Here is a 12,960-nt window from a genome sequence, read left to right as displayed (position 1 = left end):
AAGCAGCAACAAATTAATTTGAATGAGGTGCACCCAGAGTTTAGACACATTACATACAGTGAAAATGTTTGGTTTAAAATGCGGCTTTCTGTGACATTTATTCTATAAGAGGATGTTTTTCAAACACATGCTATGCAAAAATGAGCATGTTTGGAGTTAAAAAACAATTGATAAAAATCAGGCTTGGATCTTGGTTTACAAACTTATAATTCATGCTTGGGAATGCAGATCAAAATTAAAAGAAATAATGCTAGAAGACAGAGCAAAAACGAATCTTTACAGTTGCTGGGAGATAGCAAGGAACTACACTTTGTTGCCGTTACAAATATAAGCCAAAGCATGATCCCTGCAAAGGCTTAAATTCACTTGTTTTGTTTTAGCTGCGCAAAAACGTTTGTTTAGGGCCAGTGTTTGCCTTTTAGGGAGGAGAAATATGAAAATCTATTATGCGTTGTTTATTATGCATTGAGTAGCATGGAAGAATGAGATTGTTCCTAATCCCATGTTAAAAAGTGAGATTTCGAACAGGACATGCTTTCGTGTTTCAGGTTACAGCTAATGTACCTAATTCCACTTCTGTAAACTGGCCAAATTGACACACCTTGATATGAAGTGCCTAACCACAGGCAGAGAGCAAATTATATCAATGAAATTTTGCTTACTTGCTTAATATCCTAAACAATATTTTACCAAGCTTGCTACGTTTAAATGTTATATTGTATTTAACGACCGTAGGCAACTTAAAATTTTACTCTAAAATAAAGTCAAATACACTGAGCCAACCAATCAAATGACATTTATACTTCTTTTTTATTAACAAAGATATCAATTTGAAAATCAAGACATATTACTGATGACTCCAATAATTGAATCATATTCTATGTGTAAACTAAGTCGTCATATTTCTTCATCTTGTTATTCTAAGATCTATATATAGACAGATTACAGAAAAAATATCTACAATGTTTTCACAATATCAAACAAAAATGTAAGCAAACAATCTGTAGGCTTAAAATGTGGCTAATTCTTGGCGGGAAGACGGAATCGCCTTCATCAGGAACGCCACGGATGTAGCCAAGATAGACCAGTAAACATATTAGACAACAACAGATATGGTTGGCTCAACTAATTATATAAAAAAATATGTTTTCCCTCTAACCCACAATATTAGGAAATAGATAATTAATTTAAAAAAAAGTCCTACAGATTATAAACCAGTGCCTATGTACATAATAGATGCATTTTAAAAAGTTAGGATAGTGATCCTACTATCAATCCAAATATAGAGTGCAAATGAAAGCGATGACACCAAGAATAGCTTCAAAATACCCAGGAATCAGGCACTGAAATGTATGAGTAACTACACAAGAAAAATGAAACTTTATAAACAGTACAATGCGAATAGAAGCACTGACCCAAAAATCATCTTTAAGATACCCAGAAGAAAGCACTAAAATGTGTGAATGCATACATAAGTGAAATAAACGTGGACATGCCAAGAGACAAAACTAAGGTTCCCTATATAACATTGTGTAGTTTGCAACTATGGTGGGGGAGAAAATGGCGTGTCAACTCACTATGAAAGTCGGTAGATGTCCAACAAGTTTAGTTAGACGCACAGGATAGGTTTATTGCATATCAAAATGTGGACACATCTGACTAGAAGTGCACAATGTCTCTGTCCGCACAAGTGAGAAAGGACCCTGTACGAAACGCCGGCGGCACGCCAAAAATGCCCGCCATTTACTGAAGAAACCCTGATGGGTTCTACAATACTTTAAAAATTACACATGAAAAAGAGAGAGACGCCATTGAGGATACACCACATTACCATTGGCAATATCTCTGTGATGCGGATGATAAATATTGAATACTGTTGTATAATATAGAACTACACCTGAAAATTATATCAAATACGAAAGGGACCAGAAAACACGACTCTAAGTGTCCTTTCTCCTTCTTTTTGGTGTATCTCTGCTCAAGTGACGCGAGCTCTATCCATTACATTTCTACCAATTTTAGAGCCCTGAAGAAGTCACGTTTGTGACGAAACGCGTTGGCAGCTAGCAATTTTCTGAACTTCTATTTTTTCATGAATAAAAAGTTTTCCTATACAACTCTCAAGACTTGGACTTCACCTTTTTCTGGAAAGCGTTCATGTTATATATTTGAAAAAATATTGTTGCATTATTTGGCAAAAATTACAATTTGTGTAAAATTTTCCTTGTGCGGGTCACTGTGCTTTTTTTGTGTCACCATTCCTGCATCTAAACCTCAATGGTAATTCCCAATATTCTTGCACATATCCTTCCTCTACCGCTTCATGTCTGCCTTCCTGTTGGTATTGGAGACAATATTGGAATTGGAAAGACGTGACCGGTAGGGTGATGTAACCATGGATTATCCAGTCAGTGGATGGTGTCTCAGCCACAGTGGAAGGTAATTGGACAAATGTTTCAATGTGCAACACGGTATATTTCACATCTCTGCGTGCCATTACGATCTTTCTTTTACATCATATGCTGAAAACAGATTTGTACTGTTGATGTAGTGACATGGCACATGACCAGAAAGTAACGTTTGCAATGTCCAGCTCAGTATTACTATTGACCATAATTGTGACTGTCCATGCTGTAATATAAACATGTCTTGCTGTATTATGTCAATTGCGGAGGACACTATGTTGCCCGGTGTTTACATTCTGGATGATAAAGTGGTCATACTGTTGTCAACCATAGCCAAAGCTTTTTTTTAAATTAAACCCATCAATCTTGTGCAATTTCTCAGCTTCCTGTTCAGAAATCTTCCACAGCTCATTGTAAATTCCGTCCAAATGGCTTTTGACGTGGATTCAGGGGCCTACTTAAAAATCCATGAGATCCATGTCATCAGAAAGAAGGGACAAGTGTCGTTTGACCTGGGAGAGTGTTGAGGTTTGTAGCCAATCTAGGCATAACTTCCCAATACTATACGACGTCACCACTCACTAGTGTTCTGTTTGTACACATCGCTGACCAGGCCTATTGATCCTAAACCTTTCGGTGTTATATAGGAATCTAGATTGACACCTGTTTGTGTCCACAGGCCAAACCAACCATCCCTTCCAGTTGAGATCTGATGAACTGGAAGAACCATTATGTGTCATGGTAGCCAGTGTATCCTCACTGAAGTGTGTAAGGTGCTGCAATTTCCTGAAATGTGAGAATGCAGGAAAATGCGGTGTGTTCAAAACCTTAATTTTTGATATACCAAGACATGAGGTTTGTTGCACTATCCTGTTCAGGAATATCATTTGATGTGATATGAGGCATGCTCTGAATAAGGCCTCCGTTCCCAGAGCCTGCCAATCTTTTATCCCCCAAATACATTTTGTGTCTATAGTGTCTTTCCAAAAATCGAAATCCGATCTAGACAGTTTGAAAATAAAGGAAGCAGAGTATAAAAGCTTGGTGTTTGTTAGCATATTTTTCTTTGCAGGGGTGCAGGTGCAAGCCTATAGTAATACAAGGCTGGATCTCATGTTTTCAAAACCCAAAAAAAGAGCAAACTTCAGTGCAAATGGGTTTGAACTACCTTTCGGCGGTGTTGGACAGTGTTCCCATTGTGTGTAAATATAAAAAGCGTGTGGGATCCTAGCTTTATGCAAAAAAATGGTGACTATAATGCTGGTAACAGATCATGTCTCCAAAATGACTTGCACCATTATACAATTCATCATTAGAAAATGCAGCTGATTGCTCTGAATCAGAAAGCAAATTATGCACAGTTTCAATGTCCCAATCATCAGAAAACGTACTAGAGGTGATGATGTCATTTAAAGAAATTTTAAACAAATAAAGAATTTGCAAAAGTTTAGTAGGACCATACACATCATAAAATACCCTGTTGCATACAATTCCTTCAGGAACTTGAACTGCAGTAATGTTCACCAGGGAAAAGTCCCTCAGTTCACAATACGATGATGCATGTGGTTTAAGAACCAAGTTTACAAGCTGTCCTGCGGAGCGTTCTGGGAGAAAGTGTCCATTTAGGAATAAGAAAAAAACAGTCACTATACCAATCCAAAGTACCAGGAAAATTAATCCAACACGGAACAATGAAGTAAGTATTTTTCAGCCAAAGACAGAAAGCATACACTCGTAGCTTAAAAGGGAGAGGCAGTGTTGGCAGTCCAGGTTCACTTGGATCTGATAATAAATCATCATAATTCACGAAGTAGTCAGACGCCATCCGGTCTATTCTCGGCAGCCCAGCAGGTTTTGTAGAACCATCGGATGACTATCTGGGACATGTTTACATAGACGTTGTCAATTTTGTAACTGAAATTTCTGTACAGCTGTAGTTGTTTCAACAGAGAGAAGTATCATTTCATTGTTGTTTACAGCTTCTCTTTGGAAAGTGGAGTCTTCAGTTATTATTAAAGCTTTCATCTAAACTTCCTGCACGACAGTGAGAGGAATGTGGGGGCTACCCGGGAGCCCACGCGGCCTACTGTTGAGAATCTGCCACATAGAGTGGTTTAATCCGATCAATTGAGGAAAACCTCTTGTCCCGGCGACCGGCAAGCGGCAGAAGAAATACAGTTTTGGTACCTTCGACAGCCAGGACAGCTACAGGTGCTCTGTAAGATGGGCAAAATTATTTTTGTCCACAATTTTCTTTCTGACCAGGTCCCTAATCTTCAGGACCCATGCAGGTCTTGCAGGTACTGTTTTCACTTCCCAGTGGTGGTGTGTTTTACTGGGACGTTAGCTTTGTAAGGCTCGGTATTCTTTAAGGCCCTGTAAAATAGCCAAATGATCATTGATGTCAAATGGGGTTTTAGCCGGCATTGTGCTGACACTATCGAGGTTGGGTACCCAAATCCCAAGCAGGAGTTCATAAGGTGTATTCTTGGCCATCTGGACCCTATATAGATGATTGACCCAACTGCCACCCAAACCTATTAACCCCACTGTCAAGGATTCCTTTAAGTCACGGTTTTTCCTCCCAACAACCGAATTTCCATCTGGATGGTACGGGGAGGAGTACCTCAAGGCCACATCCAAAATTCCGATGGCTTCTTTGTAAGCCTGAGACATAAACGCCAGACCCTGGTCAAAATGTAGTGTGCCAATTGCGTATGTGCCGATAAAGACTTGCAAATCCCTTATAACAGTTCGAGTATCAGGCGAGCGCTGGGGCTAAACTCACAGAAATCTGGAGCATGAATCTACTGCCACCAAGATGTACTTGTAAGCCCCATTGAGTGTAAGGGGCTGTAGTGATCCAATTATACGCATGCAAGAGGACTGTCTGAGACCAATAAAGGTGTTTGAGGTGGACGTGCTACGGTGGAGCCCTTCATCTGCTGGCAGATGTCGCATTTGCGGACAAAGTCCTTGGTCTGCTTGGTAAGACTTGGCCACCAATAGCTCTGCTTTAGAAGAGAAACTGTAGCAGAGTTACCTACATGAGCTGAACCCAGACCTTCGTGTGCAGCTAGTATCAATCCCAATCTACAATCAGTATTTGGTATTACTTTAGCCCACACTCCTGGAATCTGAGAATACAACATGTTCTGTGCATCTAACTTGCAGGAGTACTTGAATGGAAAGCCTTTCAGCAGGGCTGAGCTGTTGCACGTGGTATTGACAGCTATCATAGTTGTTCCATCTATCCTCATACTGGAGCGAGGTATTGCAGTAATGGCAGCAGTGCAAACTTCATACGCCATCTAATTCTCTTCAACGTGAATGACAACACATTGATGACTCAATGCATGAATAACTTGAGCCTGTGGCAGGCCTTCTTTCAGTTTTGCCACTTGTTTCCAAAGCATCTTGTGCTTTACAGTGCAACCTTAGGAACAGCTAAACCCATTCAGGCCCCAATAATGTAAATATTTGGTATTGTAAAATGAATCACACACAATTAGTGTAAGGAATTCCAGTACCAGAGCTTTTAGTTTCGCCAGCTGTGCCGTACAGTCCCCCACAGACCGGGTGTGGGTTTTCCTAGGATGGAACCTGCCGTCATGCATGTGCCCTTTTAAAATTGTGCATGCCATGGAATATTGCTGTTTTGTTCCTACAGCCGGGTGGACAGATCCATCAGTATAAATGATACATTCATATCGATCTTGAGGCATTATTTAATTTGGCAGAGGATATTCTTGTAGGTACTGCAAGAATGCTTGTGTTTCTAATGTAATTGTAATTATATTTATATAGCCTTTATTACCACTGACGAGGCGTCAAAGTGCTTTTTCGTTAAGTAGCACACTACTCCAGAACCCAGAACGGATTAGTGGTGAGGTAGTATAGAGAAATAGGAAATTTATTTGAGAAGTGGACAAGTGAGTCTGTTATTTGGGTTGAAAAGGATAGTTGAGAGATAGAAGGAGGGGTTTGCATTTAAATAGCTCTTGGTATCCCATCAAAGAGGGAAGTGTTTTATTGTTTATTTAGAGATCATAGCTGCAGGAGCAGGTTTGGGATGAGTAAAGGGGGAAGGGGCGAGTCAGGGGGAAGGGTTTAGAAAGGCTTGTGTGTGTGGTTAGTGTACCAGACAACAAATATTTGTTATGCATTCTGTAGGCGTGGTCTGCATTTGTCAGTCTGGCTACACATATGTTAATAAGCCACGTCTGCTAGCTGGGGCTGGCAAATGCACACTGGAGCTACAAAGTAGCAGAAACACAAACCTCATACTTTCACTAACATAGAGAAAATGGCCATCATTTGTATTCAGCCAAAACAAGATGAACCACAAAAGTTTTAACTCCAATAAACACACTAGCATCCCTGCCTAAAGCCCACAGAAAGTAGCAGTGCTAAAGTCAGAGCGCTTACAATTACAATATATACATATGTATTTTGCATTTTTACATGGTGCAAACCAAACCAAGGGGCATTGGTGCACTTTACATGAACACCAGAAATTAAGTGATTTGCTCAGAATCAGGATGTTGAGTCAAAACCAGGACTCTAACTGTTTCCCCAAATCCAAAGTCAGCAGCTCTGGACATTAGACCAAATCCATATTTCTCAATATATGTGTGAAAGTTATATGCAAGTGGGATGATTGTGTATGATTGTGTATAGTGAGCACATTTTCTGTTGGAATGCCCCCTGCCTTCCCTACATACACACCAAAGCAGCAACAATTACTAGAAGGTTCACCCGGAGTCTTGCTTGGGAATAAAGATTTTTATTTAAAACTGGACCTAGGGACATATTTCAGCACCTGTGCACGAGTGCTTTCAGGACAATTTTCAGTGGGGTGCTGACAACATTATATCATTGAAGTCCTACGGATGGTGAAAAATCCTATCTTCACACAAGTAACATGTGTAGCAACTTTACTCAACAGGAGAGGGGTAAGGGTTCAGTATGTAACTGGTGGTGTGTTTTGGAGCACACTTTTGCAAATATATTGCTAAAGTATTGTATGGTAGCATACCATCATTTACAGACAGTCCATTTTCCATTGAAATGGCCACTGAACTTGTAGACATACCTTTTTACTGATACAACTATATAGCACACAAATGATGTGCCACAATCAGGTTTCAGTACATATTCATCATTTCCACATACCCAAGTAAAGTGTATTGGATTTTTTTGAACTTATTGTAATCACTGTTGCCATTATATTTTAGAATTCTAAACAAAAGGCTTTCTTTTTGCTTTCCTAACTGCTGAGATACTCTGAAATGTGTACAGTTAATTTACAAGTTTTTAAATTGTGCTGCAAAAAGAAAAAGATATACTACAGCCTTTTCTTTTACACACATTGTACCCAGTAAGTATGTCGCATAGTTCACTTTAGAAACTGCTCTCACTCTGCATTCAGAGAAAGAAAAGTAAACACCAATCACCATGTATAAAGAATAAACAGCAATTTATCATAAGACATGGACTAACGCACAAGTTACTACTTGTGTAACGAAATATCTGTAAGAGACATTAGTTAGTGATAGATTCCTTACCCTAGAATATCCCCAGGTGGCAGGCTGGATCCAGAAAGTTTCCTTCTTAGCAGTACCCCTGCGCTTCAGTAGGTGGCGTCCTGCGGCTCCACGTCCGTCATTGGCGTCGTAGGTGCAGAGATGACGTGACGGAGAGTACTTAGGTGCCACCCATGCGCGCTGACGTCAGTTCTGTACACAACTATTCCGCGCTGAAACGCAGAGCCATGCAAGATACTGATCATTGGTGCATAAAACTAGGGCCCTAAAAGGAGATGACCTTAACCCGAGTAATCAGTCTGCAGAACGGGGAGGATGGGTGGGGCGGTAAGGAATCTATCACTAACTAATGTCTCTTACAGATATATTGTTTCACAAGTAGTAACTTGTGCATCTGAAAGAGACATTTTAGTGATAGATCCCTTACCTTAGAACAGACACCCCAGCAATACCAATCCCGGTGGTGGGTCTGCAAACGAGATTACACCAAAGAGTCCCGGAGCACTGAACGGCCAAAGAAGCCGTCTATCCGGACCTGACTGTCAAGGCAGTAGTGTTTGGTAAACATGTGCAGCGAGGCCCACGTTGCTGCCTGACAAATGTCCTGCAAGGGAACGCCGCGTCCCAAGGCAGTAGTGGCTGCAGTTGCTCTGCTTGAATGGGCACGCATCTTTGATGCACAGAACAACCAACTGGGATATGGTCCATTTGTGCACAGCCCGACCTTTTTTGGCGCCCACATAACCAACAAAAAGCTGATCATCCACCCGGAACTGCTGTGTATGCTGCAGATAGAATGCAAGTACATGTTTTGGGTCCAGATGGTGGAGCCTCTCCTCTTCCCTTGAAGGATGCGGAGGCGGAAAGAAGGTAGGCAAAGTGATGGTCTGCCCGATGTGGAAGGGCGTGACAACCTTTGGTAGAAAAGAAGGACGGGTCTTTAAAACCACCTTGTCCGGATGAACCGAAAGGAAAGGAGGTTTGGAAGAAAGGGCCTGGAGCTCACTCACTCTTCTGGCAGAGGTGATAGCAACCAGGAAAACCGTCTATAGAGTGAGAAGACGTAAGGGACATCCGTCACCACTGTGTGCTCCGGTTGGGGAAGGGAGAGGGATCTGCCACTGACCCATTCGCGATCCGTGAGCCACCACTGCAACTGTCGTGCAGCTCCCTCCGAGATCTGGATGTGATCGGACAGGTTGCCCTGATGCTGTGCCCACTGGAACTTCAGGTCCCACTGCAGAGCCCACATATGCCATCTGGCATGTGTCACCAGCAGGATGCAGGAGGGGGTCATCCTGACTGAAACCCGGAATATAGGCTGAAAGAACAGAATCATAGCCTGAATATTCTGGACTCGCTGCTCGGGAGGATAAACCCAAAACAGCGAATCCAGAACCGCTCCGATGAAGGGGAGCTTCTGAGAGGGACACAGGTGCGACTTCGGCACACTGATTGAGAACCCCAGCAAATGCAGGAGGTTGGCTGTAATCTGGAGGTGGGTGACGACTGCCCGGGGCAAGCCTGCCTTCAACAGCCAGTGGTCGAGGTAGGGAAAGATGGACACCCCTGACCTGCGCAGATGAGCTGCGCCCACTGCCATCACCTTTGTTAACACCCGAGGGGCACTGGTATGGCCGAAGGGGAGCACGGCAAACTGAAAATGCTCCCGGCCTGATTCAGCATCTACAACTTCTCCTTCCGAAGGCAGCAATTGACGTCCCGGAGGTCCAAGATGGGGCGCAGGCCCCCTTGTCCTTCTTGGGGACCAGAAAATAGTGGGAATAAAAACCACACCCTAGTTTCTGACCAGGAACGCACTCAATGGCCCCTTGGCCATGAGGGCCGTGACTTCCTGACGGAGAAGAGCCAAATGATCCACCGACATGCGGTGGTACCGAGGTGGCATGGCTGGAGGGGAGGACAGAAAGGGGAGCGAGTAACCTTGGCCGATTATCTGCAGCACCCACTTGTCCGATGTAATTTCGCACCAGTGGTGAAGGTGGTGGCGGACCCTGCCACCCTCCGGCGTGGGGTGCTCCCTGAAGCTCAGGTTAGGAAGGCTTAGAGGCGGAAGCAGCGGGGATGGAGGTGGACTGACCCACGCACTGGTTACCCGCCCCGCCCCTGCGGAATCCACGGCCGCGCTTAGGCTGGTTCTGAACAGGTTTGTTGGAGGAGCGTGCTTGGGTGCCCTTGCCCTGGCCTTGAAAGGAACGAAATCCAAGCGTGGCAGGGTTCTTTGTGGAAAGACCCAAAGATATGGCCGTGGCCCGAGTCTTTAAAGCGCACCAGGGCATTGTCGGCCTTATCGCCAAAATGGTGGGAGCCATCAAAGGGCATATCCATGAGCGAGCTCTGGACATCGGGTGAGAACCCAGTGGAATGCAACTAGGCGTGGCGCCGAAACGCCACAGTTGTGGAAATCGCCCTTGCCAACGAATCAGCGGTGTCCGGACCACACCTTATGGCAAACTTCGCCGCATCCTTGCCTTCCGCAATCGCTTGGGAAAGGACAGCCTGGACCTCCTCAGAACACTGTGGCAACACCTCGGCTACCGAATCCCACACTGCGTGGGAGTAACGGCCCAATAAGCAGGCGGTGTTAACCGACCGCAACCCCAAGCTGGCTGAGGAGAACAACCTCTTGCCAAATTGGTCTAGCTTGTTAGAGTCCTTATCTGGCAGAGCCGTGGGAAAGGCACTCTGCGACGTCGAGCCCTGAATGACCAGGCTCTCAAGCATGGGGGTGAGTGGTCAAGAAGGCAGGAACACCAGGCGCCGGACTATGACGCCTACCGACGTTTTTATCTACCGGGGCCACCGAGTCCGGTCGCAACCAAGTGCCCAAGAGGACTTCAGTGAGAGCCTCATTGAAAGGGAGCAGCGACGCCGTCTGGAGCACCTCTGTAAGGAGGTTGGTCTTAAGGGCCACCGTAGGGAGGTCGCGATGGAGAGCCTCCGCAGCTCGACGCAGCACCATGGTGTAGGGAGCGCCCTCCTCCATAGTAGGTGGGGGGAGAGGCAAACCTGGGTCAGAAGACACATCAAGCTCGCCCGCATCTTGAAGGTCGTCCACCCAATCCTGCTCAAAGTCACACTGCAGGGCAAGGGGGTCCTCGGAGCCGTACTAGTCCTCGTCTGGCTCTGGAGTAGAGGGAGCCAGTTGCGGCGGCAGGGCCGGAGCCGGAGAGGGGGCAAGCTGCATCGGGAACGGCACCGAAAACAGCACCAGTCGGGCCGAGCCGGCGCCGTATCCCAATGCGGATCCCAAGCCGGAACGAAATGGTCCGAGACCGGGGCAGGGATCGGATAAACGGCACCCAGTGTGGCACCTGTGGCGGAGCCAGGGGCGGAGGCAAGTGCGGAGCCAGCGGCGCTGCACCTTGTGGTGCCGGAGCTAACGGCGCAGGATTCTGTGGCGCCGGGGCTGGCGCCGGTGGCGGACCGCCGGGCCAACAGGATCTGGACATGGGACCGCTGGGCCCAAAGGGGCGCCAGCTGGAGCCTGGGGCCTAAAGAGGCGGTCCATGGCAGCAAGAAACTCTTGCATCTGTTCAGGAGTTGCCGACGGACCTGGGAATAGCGGGTAGGCCGCAGGACTCCCCGGCTCCAGAGGAACCGCAGGGGCGGAGCCCCTGTCCCCCTCATCCGCCTCTGGGGAGGGACGGGGGGACGTCGGAGAGCGATCCCGCTTCTTCGACTTCTTTTTATGGCGTTACTTACCAGAATCCGAAGGTGAAGACTTAGAGCCCAAGGAGCGACAGCTCCGGTCCGTGAGCGGTCTCGTGAATGGCCCCTAGACCCAGAGCGGCGGTGAGAGAAGTGCCGAACCTCCAGCAACTTTCGGCGCCGCTCCCGCAAGGCTTACGGGTTTATGGCTTGACAGTCCCGAGAGTCATGGTCGGGCTCCAGGCAGTAGAGGCACACATCGTGGGGGTCTGCCACCGGCATGTTACGGCAGCACAACCCACAAGACTTAAATCCGGGCATCCCTACGTGCACCAGGAGACAAAAGTAGTCGAAAAATGACTGAGGTACGTGATCAACTCGGATCTTCCCTTTCGGCGTGGAAAAAGAAAGAACTGACGTCAGCGTGCAAGGGTGGCGCCTAAGTACTCTCTCTGACGTCATCTCGGCACCTACGATGCCAGTAACGGACGTAGAGCTGCAGGACGCCACCTACTGACTCGCAGGGGTACGGCTAAGCAGAAAACTTTCCGGATCCAGCCTGACACCTGGGGATATTCGAAGGTTAGGAATCTATCACTAACATGTCTACTAGATACTTGACCTCTGTACTTGAAGCACAGCAAATTTGACAAAATAATTGCAAAATTTAAAGGCATCTTCTTTATTGCTCGTTCATTTTCTGAAGCTTAGGGCTTTCATAACCACCGCTAGGAAAACCCTAACAAAATGGAAGAGTCCATTCTCACTTGAAAGCAAGTCCATATCCACCTATAATGGATGTGGGGTGAATCTTCTGTTTTACAAGTTCATCTGCGTTTTTCAACAGTTCTGCAGCTATAAACACAAATTGCTTAGCATTCAGGATGCTTGCTTTTGTAACAGCCTCTAGGGTCAGTACAGGGGTCACAACAATTATGCGTTTCCGCTGAGGCCAGTGCGCTCCCCCTCACTCACTACAGCATTCTGTACTGCTTTTAGTGTTTTTCAGTTGGTGCAAAACGCATTTCAGCATTTATGTACAAATGTGATTTGTTTGCTAAAGGAACTGTATCACCTTCATTGAACGTGATATATATGTACCCAGTTGGATTAGCGACTTGGCGGATCACCAGATTAGTTGTGTTAACATGAATGTGTAAATGTTTGGAAGCTATCATATCAGCTTGTATGGAATGTAGGAGATTTGTATGTTCCTGTGTCCAATGATGTACTGAAAAATCAGGTCTAAATAAGTAGTAGAAATGTTTTACACTTTCTGTGTAATTCAAAATGTATGTCCTGTCAAAATTCGAAAATCCTAAAACAGTTTGTAGCCT

General features: G+C 45.3%; 1 protein-coding gene across 2 annotated transcripts in view; it reads right to left on the bottom strand.

Annotated features, from left to right (window-relative positions):
• The window catches only part of CDK5RAP2 (CDK5 regulatory subunit associated protein 2), an 841,564-nt gene that overhangs the window by 530,719 nt on the left and 297,885 nt on the right, over positions 1 to 12,960 (bottom strand). The gene's annotated exons all lie outside the window — the stretch shown is intronic.

This window comes from Lissotriton helveticus, chromosome 5_1, assembly GCF_964261635.1.
Source record: "Lissotriton helveticus chromosome 5_1, aLisHel1.1, whole genome shotgun sequence".
Lineage (NCBI taxonomy): Eukaryota > Metazoa > Chordata > Amphibia > Caudata > Salamandridae > Lissotriton > Lissotriton helveticus.
The sequence above is the reverse complement of the archived record's forward strand: the minus strand, read 5'-3'. Positions and strand labels throughout refer to the sequence as shown.